Source organism: Anas acuta, chromosome 22 (genome assembly GCF_963932015.1).
Source record: "Anas acuta chromosome 22, bAnaAcu1.1, whole genome shotgun sequence".
NCBI lineage: Eukaryota > Metazoa > Chordata > Aves > Anseriformes > Anatidae > Anas > Anas acuta.
In genome coordinates this window covers 7464787-7480489 of record NC_089000.1, presented here as the reverse complement: position 1 = coordinate 7480489, position 15703 = coordinate 7464787, and the positions used below count along the sequence as shown (strand labels likewise).

The 15703-nt window shown below is 49.5% G+C and overlaps 1 protein-coding gene across 10 annotated transcripts in view; it reads left to right on the top strand.

Moving 5' to 3' along the window:
* The window catches only part of PRDM16 (PR/SET domain 16), a 296501-nt gene that overhangs the window by 41428 nt on the left and 239370 nt on the right, over positions 1-15703 (top strand). Inside the window, exon 1 of one of the 10 annotated variants that reach the window (XM_068658820.1) lies at positions 1572-1714. The exons of the other annotated variants lie outside the window; for them this stretch is intronic. The gene's annotated coding sequence lies outside the window, so the exon portion shown is untranslated. Of the gene's footprint in view, positions 1-1571; positions 1715-15703 lie in introns of those variants that run through there. 10 annotated transcript variants of the gene reach the window in all.

The window sequence follows — 15703 nt, the reverse complement described above, 5'->3', positions numbered from 1 at the left end:
TACAAACGCCAAATAACTGTGAGCTGGCAGGGAGTGCGTCCGTGTCGCTCGGTGACACTGGTATGCACCGGTGGAACTTAATCGTATACATGAGTTGCTGAGGAAGAAAATGAAGAGTTATCACGGCTGACAAGGGGACTGGGATGCAGGACGTCTGGGATCTGCGCTGGGTCTTGTTATCAGCTGCGTGACCTTGGGCATGTCTCTTTGTCTCAGTGTTGATGCAGGCTGTGTGTAGGTGCCCGTGCACGCAGCACGGCGCAGCCCGACCCGGAGCACAGCCAGCTCTCCGGAGCTCGCCCTGCGCCACCGTGCACGATGGAGCAGCGCGGCTCTCATGCTTGCACTGCTGCTCCTGTCCCCATCCTCGTGTTTCCTGGGTCTGCAGGGTCTGACCGTGTGGACAGCAGCAGAGGAGGTGTTTGTTCCTGTGACTTTGGGCATGGGAACAAAGGAGCTGGATGTTTTCCATGCTCTCGATGGCAGCAGGCTGCCTGGGGAAGTGAGAGGGGCCGGGTTCCTGGGTGTGCCTGCCAGCCTTACCTTTGGGGAACGTCTTCACCCCTTGCCTTTGGTTACATTACCACATAGGGCTTAGAGCAGGCAACTTCTCTGTTCCCATAGAGCCGTATGCCAAGAGAAACCTTTCTCTAGAGCTTGTTCCTTCTTGCACTCATTGGTAAGGAGCCAGGGCACAACCCGGGCGGGCAGGTCCGGAGGACAACATCGTCTCGGGCAGTGTGAAGCCGAGGCCCCAGCCGCAGGTCCCCAGTTGCTCACCAGTCCCCAGTCTGTGTTCCTGAAGGATGTGCCCAGCATCCTTCCTCAGGGGCCGAGCGTCCCAGCCCCGCCACCCCAGCCGCAGCACGAGGCCACGGGAGCTGTGGTTGCTCAGCACCTCATAAAAATCAAGCCCCTGTGGGTTTGGGGGATAAATGAGAGAGAAACTGAGCTCGGCGAATAAGATAAGTTTGCTGGCAAATTGTTAGTAGCAGTGAAAGCAAAACCCGAGGCATTTACATACCCATTAGAGGGGGATTTCAAACCTGGACGCTGGCCTGTTCTGAGCTCATTGCTCTCCGGGGGCCGCCTCGCCACATCCCACAAATGGTCGCTGAAGGGCAGCTGCCATTTGTGTTCATCCCCTTGGTGGCACCTCAGGCACCTGCAGCCCAGCCTTGCCGGGGGGTTGTGGCCACGACGGCCCCGGTGATGCACGGCCACGGGGTGCAGCTGAGCCCAAGGGTGAGCGTGGGCAGGACCGGACCCCGCCGCAGCACCCGTGGCAGAGCGCGATGATTCATCACAAGGAGCTCTTTTAAAATCAGATTAGACCAAATATGCTCCTGAAAGGGAAGGGGGTATGTTCTGCTTTGCAAATCTCCATCCAAAAGGTGTCAAAGAACTGGTACTTCCTTCTTGGTTCTTCCCCCTCTTTCCTTCCCCTTTCTGCCTCTAGCTGCTGTCTTGCCTTTTTTGCAGACAAAAACCACATTTCCAATTCCTCCTATTTGAAGCCAATGGCTGGTCAGGTAAAGCAGTTTCATTAGTCCCTTAGGAAAAGACTCTTGGGTGCTTTCTGTACTCAAGGGATGTGAATCTGACTTCTGAGGGGCAGCCCAGGTCTCTGCTGCGTCAGACCCGTCCAGGCGAGATTTCCAGGGCAGTCAGACGAGGAGAGCACTGGATCGCGCTGGCTGCTGGCAGAGTTCTGGTACGTGTTTCTGTTTGATCTACCAGTGACTATTTTAGAAGTCCCTTTATTCAGAGAAACATTGTAGGTGGTTTTTTTCATGTCTGCTTAAAATCATCTTAAACTTTCCCTGCGCGTCCTGCATCACGGCGGCGTTACCAGCTGCTGCTTGAACGCGTCTCCCAGCCTCCTTTCGTGTCTGCTGTGCTGATCGGTGCTGGCTTATTTGTCTGTGAGCACATTTGCTTGATAGCCTGTTACATCCTACTGCTCCAGGTATTTCTCTCGCCAAATAAAAACCACTTCACTGTAGGTATGAAACTTAAATGATTTCAAACACCTAATTTGTTGCTGTTGGCTTTGGTATTCAGCAGCCTCTGGCTATCCTTTATTTTGTCTTTACTCTCAATTAGAATTTCAGCCGGTGACAGCTTTGACTCTTGGCTCTGATCTTCCAAATGTGGCAGTTGTTCTTCCAGACCCAGTGCCAGGGGGTTTCTTTTTGGCTGCCCTTTTCTGAGCCACCGCTGTTGGCCACGGAGTCACTCCAGGTCCTTCAGCTGCTGCCCACTGCTCCGCGCCCCGGCGGTCGCAGAGTGCGCAGGGCAAGGGTGGCTGCAGAAATCGTGGGGGAAGCAATATGCCAAATACATCAGTAGAGATTTGCCATGTTTTCTTTCACCAGAACCTTTTTTTTTTTTTTTATGTTACGTGGAAACTTCAAGCTCAAACTTTTTGAAAAATTTTCCTTTAGAAAGCATCTCGTGGAGAACTGAAGAAATGCGTAAGGCCAGGAACTTTCCAGAGCCTGGTTAGCTCTTGGCAATCTGTACGTAGAAACGTTTGGCACTACTGGTTGTCTGTCTTGCTGTTAATCATTCCTTTTTTCGATAAGGCTGCTCTTCACTTGTGTTTATTTCTTGCCTGCCTTATCTGCTCTTCCTTCATCTACCTTCTGCAACCGGCACGGCCAGCAGTGGAGGCTGACCATTCTAGATGCTGCATTATTTTTGGATTTGGATTTGCACAAATTGATTATTTCTGTAAATAACTCTGCAGTTCACTACCAAACCATATACACTTCTGAAAAAAAAAAATAATCTCTTGATGTTTTCTTAAACTCTTCTCCTTTAATCCCTCCCTGCAAGCTTAAAACCAGTGGATGGACAAAAAAAAAATTGACTTGCAGAGTATAATGTACCTGTGTTGCCTTTCTCGCTCAGAATTCAGGGTTGAAAGGGCCAGTGAGTTTTAACTCCTTGAGACATCTTTAGCTGGTTTTCAAATAAGTTCAAACAAATTTATGAAGCCATATATGGGGAAGTTTACATTTCTGCCAAGTGTGTGTTGATAAAGAGGAGACTTTGATCCCCTGGGCTGTCAGTTGTGCCTCGTCTGTGCTAGGTCAGGACAAAAGTCTAAGTGTGTTTCCCTTAACAAATGGGTTATGCTACTTCTGAAGTATTGCATCTGTATAACAATCAGTAGTGAGCTGGCATGATTACATTTTGGGAGATTTATCTGGAGAAAATTCTCAGTGTAAAAGCTGATTCATAGCATCCAGCCTCAGCCAGGTTGATAGGAGTCGTCAAACAGCCGATGATGAGAAGCAAGCCCTGTTTGCAGAGACTGGGGGCATTTGGAAATAAAAGCACACGCGTGCATGTTTAGCTGAGAGGCCTATAAATAGAGCACCTGGCACTACCCCGACTGGGAGTTGTTTTTGCAGTGACTGCAGCTTAAACGGACGAGTTTTTATAATATATTTTTAAGTGGATTATTTGAGGAAAAGGAGGCGCTGCATGAAGAGTTAGTGCCACTGCCAAAATGCAGCGATTGTAAGGCAAAGAAGCTTCCTGAATGCTTGTGCTTTCACACTGGCCTGACCTGGGGCTTGGGAAGTTAGGGATGCTTGAAACAAAAACCTATTAGAAAAACAAGGTGAGCTGCTGTGTGTAATAGCCGCCGTGTCACTTCGTGGCTTTGGGCAAAGACTGGTGAAGGGCACAGGGCTTTACGCTTCCCATCAAAGTGCTTTCTGCTGCTAAACTCCAAGGCAGCCAACAAACCGCCAAGCCAGTTAATGTTAGATGTAACCTATAACGTGAGCGGGGGATGCCGAGGTTCTGTTTTGTTCTATTTAACACGTTTCTGTCTGCGCTCAGGGCAGGCTTTCCTGGCCAGGTTAGCTCTGTGGATGTGGGGGTTTGGGCAGTGTCAGCAAGGAGCAGCACGCCTTAATTGCCTCGTGGGCAGTGCTGCGTTTGATCAGAGATCCAAACCGTGCTGTTCTTTGCTCGTCGTGCTGCAGGCGTGAGGCAGAGGACAGAAAGCTCAGCTGCTGAGGGGGATGCAGAAGCCGCTGCTTTTGGTGCCAGGACCGGCTGCAAAGGCCAGGCAGGGCAAGAGAGCTGCTGGGGCCACCACTAACCACAGGTTTGTGCCCGCTGCAGGGGGAGAAGTCCAGCGGTGGGCACGGCCGGGGATGGCAGGGACGGAGCACTCTGCGGGCTGCAGGATGAGTCCGGCTCTTGGGGTGAATTTCTCCTCAGTGCAGACCTGCCTCACCCCACGGCTGCTACCGCAAAAGTCCCTCGTAGTTTTCAGGAAGCCTGTACAGAATAATTTTCCTTCTACTTTCCCCACTTCCTCTAAATGCTAGGCCAGACAAAGGTGCTGCAAAATTGCAAGCCACAGTTTGATCTCTCCACGTTACAGGGAGTGACTGGGTTCGCAGTGGTTTAGATGAGATGGGAATCGGGCCCTAACTTTTGTTTCTCTGTGGGCCCCCGGTGCAGGCTTTTATTTTAATCTTATTTTTGTTCCTCTCATGTGCTTTCCTCCCTCCCCTCTCTCCTCCCTGCATTCACCGTTGAAAAATAGCACAGAAAAACACTGCTTGAAGTAGGTTGGAGGCAAGAGAGTGAAAATATGCCAGGGTGAGGGGGGAAAAAAGGGCTGCATAGCCCCAGTTACTCACTGGTGCTTTGCAGGGGAAGGGCAAGGCCGTGGCTTGTTGGCTACAGCAGCACCAGGGGACAGCTTCGGATGCACGTCTCGGTCCCACGGGGCCGTTATCTCCTACGAGAGAGGTGCAGCAAAAGCAAGCCAAAGCCCTTCTGCATTTTTAGAGCATGCAGGGAGATGCACAGACGTGTTGTGCTCAGCCCATTTCAGCTCAGCACAAAGGTGTTGAAAAGGTTCCCAGGGGCCATCGTGAGCCCTCAAAGGGGTCCTGAATGAGTTCACATGAGTCACAGACAAAAGGAAGAGGGCAGAGAGTGCAGACGGGGACGCACTGGTATGAGATAAAGAGCTGTGTCTGTGGTTTGAACCCCTCCTGATGGCAGAGCCGTGGTGGAAGCCTCATCCCACCGGCTCCTCGTGCCTCCTGCCCTGATGGGTGCCCACGGATGGGTGGCAGTCCCCAGCAGGTCCCACCACGCAGCTCAATTGAGGTCAATTAAAAAGAGAGAGAGAATGCTATAAAACCCTTCTGCCCATTTACATCTAAAGGCCACTCAAAAAAAAAGAATCACGTTCACTCAGCTGATTGCATTAAAAGGGCCGAAAAACTCAAATGACTCCTCGGGGACTTGAACTTGTGGTTGAGGGAAGTAAAAAGTCCCAAATGTGATGTTAAGGAAATCTTAAGCTATACCCCCTGCTGGCCCCATATTACTGTTTGTTGAGGCTTAAAGGCTCTGATAGTCTTCCACGTTAATTTTCTCGTTGCAGAACTAAAAGCAAAGTAGTGAGAAAAAAATCCACCGTGCAGCTACCTGTGCTAGCACCGCAAGGTGCTGTCATCTGCAGGTAACGCACGGGCTGCCCAAACCAGCTGGCAGCTGCTTGGGTTTGTGCTGAGAGCTGAAACATGGGAATCTGGACATTTGGGGACTGAAAAGATGGGGAAAAGGAGGCCACTCCGTGATGACAGAGGAGGCAGTGGCAGGTAGGAGCTCACAGGAGGCTCTGCTGTCAAGGCTGAGCATCTCTCTTGCGGGCTTGGTGGGGCCAGGACCACCCCCGGGACCATGCGATGGCTCCTGCCCCGGCACAAAGGGCAGCCCACGCGTGTCCTTTGGCTTCTGCAGTTTGTGCCAAGAGTGCTTCCAGCTGGAGAGAGCACGGCACGGAACATTTTGCTGTTTGCGATGGTCCTGGGGCAGCAGCAGGGCAGTGCCCCCAGCCCTCCCCGTGCCGCGGTGCCCAGCTCACCTGCGGGCTGAGCGGCGCGGTGGCACCTTGCTCCTGCAGGGCTGAGCGTGATCTCTGAGGGGAATAATCTCTGCCACCCGTCGGGCATCCCGCACACACGATGCGTGCGTGTGAGCGGGCATGTCAGTCTGTTGGTGGCCTCGACTCAGCTGTGTCTATTGGATTACACACTCCCCTCCGCTCTCAGCGCGGGGAGGAACATATGCTTTTGCTTTTTGGCTCAGCTGCTCCCAAACATTCACATCAACAACAGAGAACACTGCAGCATTTTTTTTTTTTTTTTCAGCTGATTGAGTCATCCAAGTATGCAGTTGTAGGGTCGGAGAATGAAAGATGTGTGATAGCTGAAACAAAGCATCTTTCAACCGGCGCGCTGCGCTGGCCGTAGGAACGAAGCTCTGCGCCGACACGTCTGGCAGAAACCTCCCGTGCCAGCTGACTCCAGAGCTCGTCCTGCCCTGGGTGTGTGGACGCAGCACCTGAGGCTGCCGGCTGTGCCTGTAGCTGGTGCCCCAGGTACTGAGGTGTGGGTGGTGTGAGCTGGTGGGATCGCGCCCCTTGGCCGGCTGTTGGTAAAAAAAAAACACGGAAGAGCCCTCTGTCCTTGTGCAGGTTATTTCTGTGCTTATTGCAGGGGATCTCTGTTAGGCAGGTCTTGAGCGAAGAAAACAATTCCTCTTTCAATAGCAAACCTGCTGATTTTTACTTTATTTTGTTTTAAGCTGTTCCTGTGCAGTGTTTCTGTTCCATTCGTTGCTCTCTTCAGCAGGTCAGGCAGCAGACACGAAGCTTGCTGAGATATTTCCCTACCAACCACGTGGGCCTGCAGAAGTCCTCCTGGTCCTGGTCAGGAGCTCAGTGATGTGCCTGCCAGCCTCGCTTTCATAGTAAACAGAACTCCCAAGCACAAACTGACAATAAAATTCCAGCCAAACAACAAAGTACAGTGTTACTTTGGCAGGAACTTTTTCCATGCAGAAGGCTCTTGGCACTGCCATGCGTTAGCATGGACCATTAAGGTTGCATTAGCATAGGGTTACTGTAACAAACACAGGGGATTGTGTTATTAGTTTGAGACTAAATCTGTATTTCTGTTCGTTATCAGAACTGAAGCTTTGGTGTGCCCGGTATTTTAGTAAGAAGGACATAAGTTTTTATTTATAATTTATTTTTTAATACAAAGACTGATTTATAGAATGCAATAGCAGTAATGGTTGCTCCTTGCTAGTGGTGAGAACTCACTGGTGATGCTCCTTCTGGTGATGGAATGACCAACAGCAGGAGGTCACCCATCGCTTTGTGCAGTGTGTGTGTGGAGAAATGCCTCGGTCCTGAGGTGCTCGGGGTACCCGGTGAGTTCTGCAGGTGTCCCCGATGCTCTCGGTGGGGTTGTCCTTGCTAAGTGCAGAGCTCAGCTCCCTGCTGTGGGCTGCGAGCACAGGGCCTGGTTTCCGAGCAGGCCTTGGTGCGCTTGGCTTCCTTCGCCTTCAGAGAAGCATTTCTGCTTACATCTAAGGACCAGTGGATTTCAGCCCGCGACAAGGGCTTTTCTAAATAAAGCCCCCAGTGAAATAAATGAGGAGCTTCTGTTTGTAGCAGTCGGTCAGCAGGGCTCTGCCCACAGCCCCGGGAGGTGCCGGTGCCAGGATCCATCTGCTTTGTCACCGCCCGGCCTGCGCAGATAGCGCCGGCATCCGCCCGGGCCCGGTCCCCGTCCCCGCAGCATTGCTCCTGGATGAGTTCAACTTTTCCCCCCCTCCCCTTCCTTTCTCCTCTTCCCACCTCCCTCCCTCCCTCCCTCCCTGGTCCTTGACAGAGGCGCAAACACTCTTAAATGAGAGATAGTGGCTTCCATCCAATGGAGCCCCGGTTAATCACCGAACATCGTGGGAAAAGCACAAGATGAGGGCCGAGAAACAGCCCATTGTCTGGGCAAGATTAAAGCCCCAAAAGCCGTATTGTCTACTGAGGGGATAAATCTTCCTGCTGTCACTCAAGCACTGAATTAAATTCCCCTTCATTTCTAAAGGGGCTTATCTGTACTGAATAGGCTGTTGCGCCACAAGCGTAAGGGAACGTATTAAGTGAGCTCCTGTCTTGGGCACCTTCACAAATAGACGAAAAACAGGAGCAAAGCTGGACGGGGCGGGCGGGAGGGGGCCGAGCAAGAGAGCTTTGGATGGGGGGAAAGAGCAGGGATGGCAGTCGTTACTACAGGACGAGGTGGATGCAATGCCCACTTTGCTTGACTCTCCAGCATCCCCACTGCTGAAACACGGACCAGGCGCGAGTGTCGCTCAGCACAAGGATGGTTGAGGCAATGGCACGCCCTGGTGCTGCTCAGGGAGCCCCAGAAGGACGGCGTGATCCTTCTGAGGGGTCCCTCAGGGAGCAACCAGCCTCTGGCGATGCTTGGAGCAGCCCCAGAGACCCTCTGCCACCCAGGTTGCCTTGGGAAGGGTGGCGAGCGAAAGGGGCTGTGATGGGCACGAGAAAGTTTTTGTGTTGGCTTCCTTCTCTCAGCTGCTGGTGCTGCCTTACCCTTAGCAGCCGAGGGGCTGGACTCCAGTGGGATCTAGGAAAAGGAACGATGTTCTGAGCACTTGTAACATCTTGAGGAGCCCGTGGGCAACACCACCACTGCTGCTTCTCTAAATGCTCCTCGTGGTCCTTGCAGGGCCCCAGCACTGTGAGGACACGGGACATGCAGTCACGTCTCGTTTCACTCTGATCCTCTCTTCCTCTTTTTTCTCCCCTTGCAGCATTCCTCACAAAACACCAGCATGCTCTGGTGGCTCACCTGCAGATACCTCTGGGAGCAAATGTTGCCCCATTCAGTACCCCTGAGATGCAGCAAGCAGCCGTGGATGCCTGGTTGGTGAACCGAGGGTTAGCTGATGAGCTTGGTGTGTCAGAAAATAGGGCATTGCCCGGGGGTCTCTTGTTGTCTGTGGGGTCCCAGCAGCTGAAGGCTGGGTGCACCCCAGGTGGTGAGCTGTCATTCTTCTCCGGTGTGCTGGGAACCTAGAGAAAGTCAGAGAGTTTTAAACAGAAATCAACTCTTCTTCATGTTAGCTGTTCCTTACTGCCCAATTTTAATGTTTGCAAAATAATTTTTAATATTTGCAAATTGAGGGTGAGCCATTATAACTCTGTGCAGGTGAAACTGAATTCTGGCTCCTTCTTGATATATATATTTTTGTCTGGTTGGTATTCTTTGTTTTTATTAAATCTTGCTTTGCCTATTAGTGTGCTTGATGTTGTGCTTGTCTGCAAACTTTATTGGTAGCCTGCTCAGTTTATATTTTGGCCAAATAAAATGCACATGGCAAAAGCTCTCCATGGCAGCTGAAGTTTGGCTATTCACTGTTCTTGGGTCAAAACTGAGCGTGCTGCTGACCGCAAATACAGCCAAATCTCAAAGGACAGCAACATGTATATGTTTCTATTCGCCATGTAAAGCATTAACTATGCAAAACGTGCTCAATATAGCTGGTCAGACTGTTCAGTCTAAGAAAGCAGATGACTATACTTCACCTTCGTGTTGGTATATTGGATTAGAAGCAGACTGTGTTTTGCATTTGGTACCATTTGGTAAGTGCTAAACAGGATTTTCTGCATCCTGAGTGGAGTTTCCTCTTGTTGATAGGGTTTAATGCTCCCTTGTACAAATCTCTTACTGTGCAAATACCTCCAATCTCTCCTTTTAGCAACCCAAACCATTGCTTAAACAAGTGGGTTTACACCTGCTTACCAGATTAATTTAATTAGCCAAAAATAGAGTGAAAGAACTGGCTTGAGAACAATAGTTTGCAAAGAACGCTTTTTTCCATTTCTTGTTGAATCTGGTAATCTGGGGAAAGCTGGATTGAAATATTATCCCTCTTAGTTTCCTGGCTTCTTGTTTGTGTATACTAACTAGGGAAAATAAACTGATCAAGATAATGTTTGGATTCAAAAGAATATTAAAGAAAAAAAATATTTTTCTACTTCTTTTTACCTTTATATGAGAGGTGATCTCGTCCTTTGCTATTGCAGGAAATACAGTGTATTTTCTGCCTAAAATTGATGTCTCAGTTCTAAAGTTTTGCTCGTGGAATACCCAGAGTTGATTTTTTATCAATACCTGTGTTATTTCAAGAGGTCCGTGCTAATGCAGAATTGTTTGTGCTTAAATTGGTAGCGCAGTGATGCCTGCTGTCAGTTTGTACCCATTGCTCAGTCCTGAACGTGGACTGATGCTGAAGGAGGGGAATGACGAGTTGGGCACCAGCCCCAAACCCCTGCCTGTGCGCTGCCACTCGGCGGCTGCTGCTTCAGGCAGTTGGAATTGGGCTTGACTGTGGTTGTTTGTTTGTTTTAAACCTCAGATTGTTAATTATTTAAAACGTGGATCCTGTCAGGAGAAGCATTTTATGTCAGTAGCGTTAGATGCTTATTTCAATTTCAGCCTTACTTGTAAGGTTTTCCTTTACAACTCAGATCTCCCATTTCAAACAGACAGCGTTCTGCAGCAAAAACGGAGCTGTAGAGCAAATGTCAAATTGTCTTTTCACAGTGATCGTCCTTAATCTTTTAAAATTTTCTTAAAAAGACACCAGACAAATTCCTGTTTTAATAAATCCACATTTTCTAATAAATACAGTTATTTAGAAGTACACTGGATTGGACAATTGTAAAACTACAGAATTATATACATTAATTTGGTTAGAAATCAGCTGGTATTTTCCTCCTGAATCGAGATCACGGCCTGCTCCATTCATTTTTCTTCATATTCTGCAATCTTTTGGAAGAAGCACAAGATTTAAGTAAAGCACCTTCAGAGTCCTACATAATGCTACTTTTAAAGTAATTTGTATTTAAAAAAAAATAATAACAAGCAAACAAACTTGTTAGCCCATAGGATGCTTCTGCCCCGTGGCTTAATGGCACAGGTCTTTATACATCCAAATCCAGCAGCTTTCAATAACAAAGGATGAAATTCACAAAACAAATTGCTTCTCTCTTCATAAGTCACACACTCGTATGCCAGGGTAAAGATGTGTTGATAACATTAAAATAGTTTGGTCGCCGATGAATTGTAAATTCCCACCGAGCCTTGGGCCTCGCAAGTGAGCTGCGAACAGCATGATGCTGGACACAGAATGCATTCAGATTGTGGCATTCACTACTTCATTTTTGATAATATTTTTAGGGTAAGAGCTAAGGAACACCACTGAGAGATTTTGGTAGGCAGCCTTGAGTGGAAAAAAAGAGCAAAATATGCAGAGGCGATTTAATGAACATCCACGGTTCTCTAAAGCTGCACTGTTATAAATGTGATCTCTGCTGACTGTGACTTTTGGGGGCAGGGGGAACAAAGGAGGAATTTACATGAATTTCCTTCCCGACAAAAGGTAGCACACTCGCACTCCTCACACAGAGCCGCTGTTCATCCAGACAAAAAACAGCGCGAGCAGGTAGCGCTTGCAGGGGCTTCGCCCCGCACTGCTCCATCGCAGCCCTGCTTCGGGACGAGCTCTTCCAAGGGCACCACGGGTTTGGCTTTTAGCACCCTGGGACTATTGCTGGCGTGGTTAACGGGGCAGGGGAGCAGAGCTCCCTGTGCTCATCCCACCCGGCACCCGTGGGCGATGTCCTTGGGTGGGACGTGTGTCCGTACGGCCGTGCTGAGGTCTGTCTGTCCGTGTGCTGCCGTACCACGACCCGTGGCCCCGTGCTGCAGGGCGATGTGACACGGCAGGGCTGTCCCTCCAAGGGCAGGCGGTGGAAGTGCTGCCGGGTGGAGCCGCTGCACCGGGGCGGACTTGTGCCCAGGATGTTTGTTTGCAGGATGCCATACTGCATGCTCGAGGAACCATGCATTTTAAATAAATACGAGCATAACGCTGTGGTTCTGCTCTTCAGTTTTTTTCCCAGTTACTGTTTTAATCAGATCTTTGAATTATCCAGCACAATTTGAACCCAACCAATCTACAAATGAAAAAAATAAAAAAGCAAGCAGTAATAGATGGCTTGCTATGCCAGTTTTGGTGAATGCCACGCTAATTTCAGCACATTTGGAGGACGGCATTCAGCCCGCCCTCTGCAATTAGAGCCCCGAGGTCTGCGCTAGGATGCTGCCTTCAAGCCGCGGGCAGGGAGGGGACCCCGCAGCGCCGAGTTCCTCCCGCAGGTCGGGACACTTTGGCAGGGCCCAAAAGGGTTAACAAACAAACTGCCTGAATCGCTTTGTTCACTGGAAATCTAATCAGATGTTAACCTACAGTCTATATCCAAGCAATCCTTTCCTTATGATAGTGATTAGTATTACACTCGGAATGAATAGACCAAGGAAAGATTCCTATGGTAACCTTCAAAATGCATTCCATCGGCAGGCTCTGCCTACTCACAATAATTACATTCTTAACTCGTCTAACAAACGGCATGCTAATTAGCTGCTTAACCAGCCTCAGCTCATTATTACCAAGGTTGGGCAGGCTTGAGTAAAGTGACCCAGAGAGAACAGGCCCACTTAAAAAAAATAATAGTAATAATAAGACATTTGCCAGGTTTGCCATCAGGACGGACCTCCTCCCGGCGACAGGACGCTCTGTGTGTGCGGACTGGCCTTTTGGCAAACCCGCATCCCCTCGGCCAGGTTTTGGCTTCCTCTGGCTGCGTGGAGCTCGTGTGCTTGGGTCGGCATCTGCCAGGCGTTGGGCTTTGCCCCAAGAGCATCTTCAGGGCTCATGCATGGCTTGGGAGATGCCCTTGGGGCGAGCAGCCCGGCTCTTGAGCAGGTTCCCTGTTCATGCCCCAAATGTTCCCAGCCCTCACTGCTTTGGCCAAGCTCCCTGTGTGCATCCATGGCACTGGCCTGGGGAGGAATCCCTTCCTAGGGGCAGGACGGGCTCCTCAGCTACCGAAACGCACACACTGCTCGGTGTCCTTCCCGTCCGCCCTGGGAGAACCTCCAGGAGCTACCCTGAACCTCACCTTGTCTTTCGGCAGCTGTGTTTGCTTTGTTTGCTCCCATTGTTTCCTCACAAAATGTTTAATTTCCTGCTGGTCCGCAGTGGTGATACGCTTTCAATGCAAGGAGGAGGAGAACAGCACTTTCATCTCCTCTTTGGGAGAGTTTGGTTTGGTTTTGAGTGTTTGTTGTTGTTGTTAATACCTGAGGTGGGGAAAATCCCGACTGTTCCCATTGGGGCAGCCTGTGCAGGGGCAGAGCTCCCAAATGTTCGTGTGTCTGGGAGCCCTTTGAATCGAGCCCTCCAAATCCGCTTGTCTTTACTGCTAGCTGGGTGAGCTGTAGAGTAGCTGATGTGGTTACTGAAAGGTCACAAAAGTGAGGGTTTTAAAAACTTTTTTACAGTTCTTCAGTGTCAACCCACAAAGTTAATCCTAAAGCAAACAAAGAATAATAGGAGGGAGATGCCACTAAATGCAGACTTGTGATAGCGTGGAGCACTGCAAGGGTAAGACTTGGTCTAAATACAATCTGTCCGGTTTTCGTGTCCTTATACCAGCTGGAAATGAAACCTCTTTTACAGCAATTTCAACTACTGATTCGGTGAGCATACATCAAAACGCTACCTTAGTGAATGAAGCAGAATGTTTGAATGTTTATTTCTGGGTTTCACACTTCCAACCCTTTTAACACCCTGATGCACGCTTGCATTTTGTTGCACTCCTAATTATTTTTTCTCCTCTTCACCTCCACAGTTTATTCTTATGTTGTTGAAATCCAACCAGTTGAATAATGACAGAAAGCTGTGCGTGCTGCCTGGCAGGATGTTATTTCCTTCTTGGATATGCACACAGAGTACAAAATCCCAGTTAAATAAAGGTAGCATCTTCACAGTTTGTGATACATTCCACTGTCACAAGAGAGTTTTAAGTTAAATAAAAGGAAATCTTATGGTCGAATATAGGATCTACTTCATAGATTGTACGGTTTTAGCTGTGTGCTAAGCACGTGTTCCTCTTACTGACAATAGTGACTTCTTCATCTTTGCCTAACGGGGTTTGTCAGTAGAGCAGCAATGCACATCCCTCTGCAGAACACATGTTGTCTCTGTCTCTCTTCCTCTTCATAAAACATTGGCAAACTTTCTCTGTGCTGTTAAAGCCTCTAAATGCTTTTTGTCCCCGTGGGTATATGTGTTGATTTCTTTCAATTGCAGATTCATGACCTCCTTTGTAAGGATGAGTTTGGAAAAGGGCTGTGCGCAGCTCTCCAGGCAGATGTTAAATGTGGGATTTGGGGAGTTTGGGGAAGTCAGACATCTCCTAATAACCCCATAGGTGCTCAGAGCTTTCACTGTTCCCAGGAGCCATGGCTCCTCTTGGACCAGAAAGTATCAGTACCAGGATATTGCCAGGCCACGAGCTACAGGAGGATTGTGAGGGAGGAATGCACGTTTGGTATCAACTTCCTTTTCTCCGGTGTAACACCTAACTCTATGCACCATGCTACGTATCTCTCTGTGTTGGCTGGATGAGAATGCTTACTAGTGATAATTTTCATAAATCTCTGCTTGGATTTTGACTGATTTTCATTGTCAATGCCTGTCCTGCCAGCTGGTCTTCCCTCCAGGTGGAGCAGTGTTTGAGAGTAGCGTGCATCTGTGGTATGAGCCTAAATTTGGTTTTGGGTAGCAAAACAACAAAAAACCCACCACCAAGAATTTGCATCAGAGTTCCTGTCTGTTCACCAATTGCAGAGGAGCGCCGGTACCATGTGAACCATGCATCCAACCGAAGGGCAATAGCAGGGCTCATGTTTCAGCTCCTGCTCGGGAGCTGCTCACTGCTGCACGGGGAGAGCTGGAGCAGGGGAGCGGGGTCTGGGGAGCGCCACGGTCCTCGCAGGACAGTTTGCACCTACAAATATTGCTGTGTGTGACTGGGTCAGCTTTAGTGGCCGCAGCCATGCACCGTGGTATGGAAGGGAGAAAAACCTATTTTCATATAATGCATCCTACTGTTACCTAGGTTCAGTGTTGGGTGGTGAATACGGTTTTAACCACTACAAATGAGACATAACAAAAGGTTTCCACTTACTGAGGGGTCCTTACTGGGCAGTCGTGGGGGCCTGGTACAGGAATGCAGCTCGCTGGATTCCCATCCTTCCTCTGGCACGTAACAAAGGCTCAAGGAACGTGGTCAGTGCAGAAAGGCATTTAAAAATCATGCAGGGAAACGCAAACTGTGTAATGGTCGGCAAATTGTGCTTGTATTTTGTGCTGGTAACAAGTAGGGCAGGTGAGTGCTTTTTGGAAGGCTGAGCAGGTTTGTACAGAAGTAATTCTGAGCATTGCATCCCTCCTAAATCTGCAGTGGACCTTCCCCAATGTATTTTGGTATGGCTTTGAAGAGGCCATTGACTGCCACAGTCTGATGGACTGATCCTTGTGCAGGCAAACCACCCGCCCGTATGGTTACCCTCCCTCCTAGTAAAAATAACAATTATATGGATATATAAATAAAGGCACCGTCCTCACATGAAAAAAACTACCAAAAAGAAACCTGCATCCACCCACAGAGCCACGAAGGCAGCAGCAGGGAGCACGCGCTGGGCAAACAGGCATTGCCTGGCTGAAAGAGAGGAGAGAGGGAGGTGCCTGGCTTGCCAAGGTAAGTGAAGGAAGGTGGCAGCCCCTCTCAGCCCTGTGTGGCACAGGGACAGGGCAGGAACGTCTCTCCTGGGGCTCCGTGTTCTGGCAGCCAGCAGAACTCCATCCATTTGTCAGAGTCCCACAGCCGGGAGGTGTGGGACTGGAGGCTGGGAGGTGTCCTTGG